The following is a 6000-nucleotide window of genomic DNA, read 5'->3' on the forward strand; positions in this document are numbered from 1 at the left end:
ATGCTTTTTTTTCTTGTCCTGAACATTGTTCAGCTTCTCTAATTTCTCATACAGGGACTTGCATTGGTTTCCTTATTTATTTACTCTCCCATCCCCTCAGAGTTTCTTTTTTATTTATTTGCTGATATTTGACATAAATCCTGGAGTTTTGATTACCTCAACCCCAAATCTGATTTTTCATGCCTTTGAACATATCTGGATCAACCTAGGAAATCCAAAGTGATTTCTCAGTAGGTCAGAAAGATGCAGCTTTTGTTTTTCTGAGCCAAATTCTTCAGGGTTTCCTCAAGTGCTGATATTCTCAGGGAAGTAAATGGGAGTTTTGACTGAGTGAAGACAGCAGGATTTGTGTTATAAAGAACACAATGGTCACGCTCAGTCTCACCTAACAATCACCAGAAGCGGAATGCCATCTTGATTCTATTTGGCCCAACAAACACTTCCAGGGTATTCACTGGGAGCAGGGGAGGAGAGGCATGAATAACCCTTTCACAAGCCCTCTTGGGACCAGCTTTTAGAGGCAGCACTATCTCCTCTTATTGTGTCCCTGAAATCAGAAGTTTTAGCAGGCCAGTCAGCTGGCCTCATTAGATTCCTGCCCTTAGGGAGATTACACAATCTCCTAACTAGGCCCTTGGAAGAGAGAGGAAGGAGGAGGGGTGGTGGTTGTGGTTAGTACATCTTAAACCAGTGACATCATCTTCCCTCCAGCACCACACCAGTGTGTTCATCCTTGAACCAGGGGGGCAGCACAGCAAAATGTTGGTGGTGGGATACTGCGGTCCAAGGACTAGAGGGTTTTACTTTGATGCCAATAGGTAGAATTAGGGAAAATGGATCCTGCAAACTCTCTCTCTCTCTCTCTCTCTCACACACACACACACACGCACACTCACACATACCCAACAACACCACACAGATAGCAGGGCATACGTCATTTCTGCCATTCTGGCCCATCTCTAGCTCAATGTCTGAAGAGTGCAGGATAATCCCCTCTCTTGGGACGCAGTTCAAGCTATACCCTCCACTGAGCCTGTCTGCCTTGGCTGGAGAGAAGCAATTACCCTGTCTGGGGCCAGGCAAAGAGCAGTAAAACAAAAGCACTCGTGCAAAACATTGGCTGCTGCATGGCAAGGGGCTGTGGAGCAGGCAACCCCTAAATTGTCCAAAGCTTTATAAGTGATTTCCTTACCCAGAGCTCTTCAAAGGGGTGGGGGTGAAGGAGGCATCAAACCTGCCTGGAGATTTGACTTGCACAGCCAGTGAGGATGGCAACACTGTTTGATATTTGAGTAGATTAGTGCAAGGGACGAAGATGGTGTGTTTGTGAGGGTGAGAGACTGTGTGAATCCAAGAGTGTATGTGTGTGTGTGAGAGAGAGAGAGACCTGTGTATGGGGTGGGGAGCTGGTGTGTGGCTTGTGGACAAGTGAAAGAGGAGAAGAGACCAAGTTTTGTAGAAGGACACACACATACACACACACACAGAGTCGCTAGATACTATGATACATATATTTTTTTAAAAATCAGCACCTTGCACCAAAACCTTGGTTATCTTCTCCTCCCAATACTTCTCTGCAACTCTCCTGAAAGCAGCTTAACTCCCATTCATGAATTATTATTCTACATCCAGATGGGATGGAAAGCCTGGCTAAAATGCAAGCGATCGTACAGTAGTATCCACAGCATGACTCCAGATATCGGTCAGAAGTCTCAATTCATTTGTGAAGCTCAGCATTTTGTCTGCAGCTTGTTTCCCCTTTTCCTGGGTTTCTGCCCCCTTTAACCCCCACTCCCCCAGACTCCTCATGGCTCAGCCAGAAAATGGGATGTGTGCTGGCCCTCGAGGTGATGATGGAAAGGTGGGGAGGTGCTCTCTCATTTGACCTCCGCAAATCCTTTATGGACCAGGAAACACAAACTTGTGCTTCTTTATCAGACAGCGTTGCAAGCAGCCTTCACAACTGAGCAACTCCTCAATCCATAAAAAGTCCCCAGCCCAGGAGGGGGGACACAAAATTGTCCTCGGATCCATGATCCTCTCCCCCCCCGCACCTTCTTGCTATATTTCAGTTTCTTCCAATTCCCATTAGGAGTAGAGGCAATCAACCTGGTGTGGGATTTAAAGTGACAGACTTCTCCTTTTACAGGATTTGCCTGTCACTTGCACAAATGGAACAGTGGTTTAAGTGGAGATGACACCATCTCTTCGGGGATATTTCCTAGGATGTATCACTATTCTGGAACACAGACAGCGCTGTAGATTTTAACCCTCACCCCCTGCTTTAGTTGAAAGCTGCACCCTTCCTCCCATGCATTTTAGAATGTACTTTGCCCTAGCTACGTGATCCCATTGCATGAAGCAACTCCCAACCCTATGCGTGCAAATATCCTGCCAACCACACGCCTCTCTGTCTCTCTGTCTCTCTCTCTCTCTCTCACACACACACACTCACAAAACCCAGAAGCTAATTAGGTTATAGGACTTCTGCATTGAAACACCACATTAACTTCCTGCAACCCAAAGGGGAGGGGGCAAGAGACTGCAACGCAAAGAGAGAGAGTGAGAGAGTGTGTGTGTCCAACGGCACTGGTTCCAGGGGGAATGGAATTCGATAGGACATGTTAGAATATTATATTAAAATTAGCGATCACGCCATAAATACACGACACGCAGTTCAAAACCTGGGCACGAGGACGAAGGGCTAAGTGGACTCGATGCAGACGAAAGGAAACCCTCCCCTTACCTGATGTTAATGTTCCTCTTTGGCCGGGATCTGATCGCCTGTGGGTTTTATTGGGCTCGACAGGAACTTGTGGGAGAGCTTCTGTGTCCAGCTTGCATAGTGGGTGCTGCTCTGATAATGCAGGCGTGGGAATCCTGGGGCTCTAGCAGTCCTTTTCATGCTCAGACAGAAAATCCCTTTCCTTGATCCAGATTGCAGGCATTAAGGGCAGAGACAAATCCTTTCCCCCTCTCTCTCCCTCTTTTTTTAGTTTCTTTTCCTTCCCGCTTTCCCCCCCCTCCCTTCTTCTCTGCTGATCAGTTTGCAGCCATCGAGGAAGGAGCAGTAGAGGCAGCGGGGAGAATGAAGAGGGGCTGGAAATAAAAATGAAAAGGGCTTCGGGAGAGAAGCGAGAGGCTGGGCTTTCCAGCAGGGGAGGGACTTAAAGCAGCCTGGATAAAATGAATGGGGGGAAGGAGAGAACAGGGAGGCAAGAGGGAGGAGCCTAAACCCTGCGATTTTATTCTAAAAAGTGTTGTGTACATAATCGGGCGGGGGCTGTGAAGGGGACATGAGAGGCGGGGCTGGCTCGGAGGCGCTGGGCAGGCAGAGGCCGGGACGTGTAAACGAGGCTCAGACTCGCGGGGCTGCGTGTAGTGACATCTTTGTGGGGGCCCTTCCAGGAGCGCGGGGATCTCTCTCCGGTCAGGGCCCAGGAGCGCGTGTGACTGTAGAGTTATCTTGGATTGACCGTGGGGTGTGGGAGGACTGGGGAACCGAAGGCAGCAGGGGGTGAATGTCTAGCGGGGGCACCCTCCCCTGATGGATCCGCGGTGTGTGCGCGCCCGTGTGTACATCAGAGCAGCTGGGGATGGCGGGCGCTCACCGCACTGCGATGTGATGCGCTTCACCTGTGAAGTCGCTCTTGCAAACTCCTGTGGGGCAGGGAGAGTGCAAAGCGGTCCGAGGGCTGGGGGCGGAGGGGGGGTGTAGGGCAGTGCCCGAGAGCAGAGCTGTACCTGCGGGGGAGGGGGAGATGTACACTGCGAGTATGGGTGTGGGTGTGCGTGCGTGCCTGTGCGTCTGTGTGTGTGTGTGTGTGTGTGTGTGTGCGTGTGTCCAGACAGCGATTGCAGACAGGCAGCTCGGGCTGTGCTGCTCACTGTGCTCTGCCAGAAGGAAGGAGGCGGCGGGGAAGCAAGGCCAGGGTGGGCGGCAGGGGTGAATAGTGCCAAGTCTGCAAGGTTGGGGGCAGCACCCAGGCTGGGCTCCCGATATCCTCCGACCACGGAGCCCTCCGCTGGAGGCGAGGACCTAGGCCGGTCCCTCGCTTCCTTGGGGCGCTTTGCATCTCTGTGGAGACTGGGGACGCAGTTCAGCACCATGGAGAGCTCTTCGGGGGCACTTGCAGCTTGCTCATCTCCGGCGTCTGAAGCTCTGGAGAGAGGCTGCCAATCGGTTCCTCTTCCCGGGGGGACCTTTGTCCGTTCCGCCGCCCTGTCTCCTTTTCTTGTATCCGTCTGAGCTCGGCTTTCCCCCAAACACACAGAATCGGCGGCTGCTCCTTCGCCAGCTCTGCCCTGCCTCGTTGGGCTGCGGGAGGTAACAGCAGCCTGCTGGGAAGGGAGAGATTTGCTGCACTTGAAATAGGTTGAGAGCCACTGAGCAGCGTCAGGAGGCAGCAGACCGCCTGAGCTGCAATCCTGATGCCTCCTACCTCGTCTGCTTGCAGGGCCAATCTCACAGGATGGCTACGGTCCAGAGGCTGGAGCTGGGGAAGGAAAATCTCCCTCCCTCCGTCTCGCTCGCTCTCAAAGCGAATTGCAGTTGTGCAATTTATCTCCTTTTCCCTCCCCTCCAGAAAAAAAAGACACGCAAAGGAGGGTCATCCGAGAGGCCAGGGCGCTCTGGTTCGAAGGGAGAGCAGAGCGCGCGCGCGCACACACACACTCAAATCTGAACAGCGAAGCGGCTCAAGCTGTAAATAGCCTTTAAAGGTCCCTGTCCCTGTGGAAGTTCATGCCCAGTGAACTCTCCTCTAGCCACCAGCTCATGTTGCCCTGGCATATAAACAGAGAGAGGAACAATCCGATGGCTCTGCTAGGGACGTGGAAAGAAAAGCAGGGTGCCATTAACCACCCACGTTCTCCCCTAGCATGCAAGGACAGGCTGCCCTAGACTCCACTCTCCCATCCCCTACCTCCCAAGGCTACAAAGTGTTGTCTTAAGCTAAATCTTCTGCAAAGCTCCCCTACGAAGAATTAAAAGCTGTTTAAAAGGCTAGTTTGATAGGTTTGAGGCTTAGCTTATCACGTTTACATTGTGCTTGAGCCGTACCAGAATTTTACTTTTCCCAATGATTGTTCCACTGCAAGGCAAATAGTCTCCAAACATTCCCTTATTCTGCCATGTGGAGTGGCACCAGTCATGAAATCGGTCACACTGGTTTCAATGAAGTCCTCAGGAGCAGGAAAAGCTGCAGGCTCAGGACCTAAACAAGCTGCGTATCTACAAAGCATCTGTTAAAAAAATAAAGTGCCTGTAGCGATTACTACCTGTTCTTTGATTATTGCTGTTGGCATCTACTTATAACCTCCACTCCTTCTGTTTTGTACTTGTTTGTTTCAATTTGAGATCCCAACTGGATCCTCCCATCACCAATAATCATGTAGGATGTGCTGTTTCAGATAGTGCACTATGATAAGGGGTATTAACCATTTATAGACTGTAAGGGCCTTTGGCTTAGAGGCATTGCTTGGGAACCCCATCTCAGTATTCTCTGATCCTGATGACTATGAACGGATGATAATCAGATGGAAAAACAAGGAAGTGAGCTGGGATGGCCCACCAAGATCTGAACCCCACATCTCCAAAGGTGAGGACCCAGGTGAGTCCACATCTTCACTCAGGTGGCCCTCCCTCTTCCAGAAAGCAGAATGAAGAAACTCTTGGAATGCCAGTGCTCAAGGAAATGTTCATCATCATTGATATGCTAAAGATAACACAAAAGTCACACACATGCACAACAAAGAGCGGCAGTGGGTTTTGCCAAGCCTTTCCTGGCCACAAATAACCTTCACCAAAAGGTTGACCAGCCTCCCACTCCATGCCAAGGAAGAGCTTCCATAGTGTCTTTAACATAAGAGGATTACTGAGTGCACTGAATATTCGACATGTTCTCTTGCAGCTTTGTTGTGAGCAATGAGCTTTGCCCAAGTGAATGGACACTTAGTGCATAGTCCACTGGTTTAATCTGCTACTTTGGAAACCTAAGC

General features: G+C 50.5%; 1 protein-coding gene across 1 annotated transcript in view; it reads right to left on the reverse strand.

The window, feature by feature from the left end:
• Window positions 1-3110, reverse strand: part of BRINP1 (BMP/retinoic acid inducible neural specific 1) — a 155692-nt gene extending 152582 nt beyond the window's left edge. The window contains exon 1 of the mRNA XM_006119724.4: window positions 2747-3110. The gene's annotated coding sequence lies outside the window, so the exon portion shown is untranslated. The remainder of the gene's footprint in view (window positions 1-2746) is intronic.
• Window positions 3111-6000: the final 2890 nt, after the last annotated feature.

Source organism: Pelodiscus sinensis, chromosome 22, assembly GCF_049634645.1.
Source record: "Pelodiscus sinensis isolate JC-2024 chromosome 22, ASM4963464v1, whole genome shotgun sequence".
NCBI lineage: Eukaryota > Metazoa > Chordata > Testudines > Trionychidae > Pelodiscus > Pelodiscus sinensis.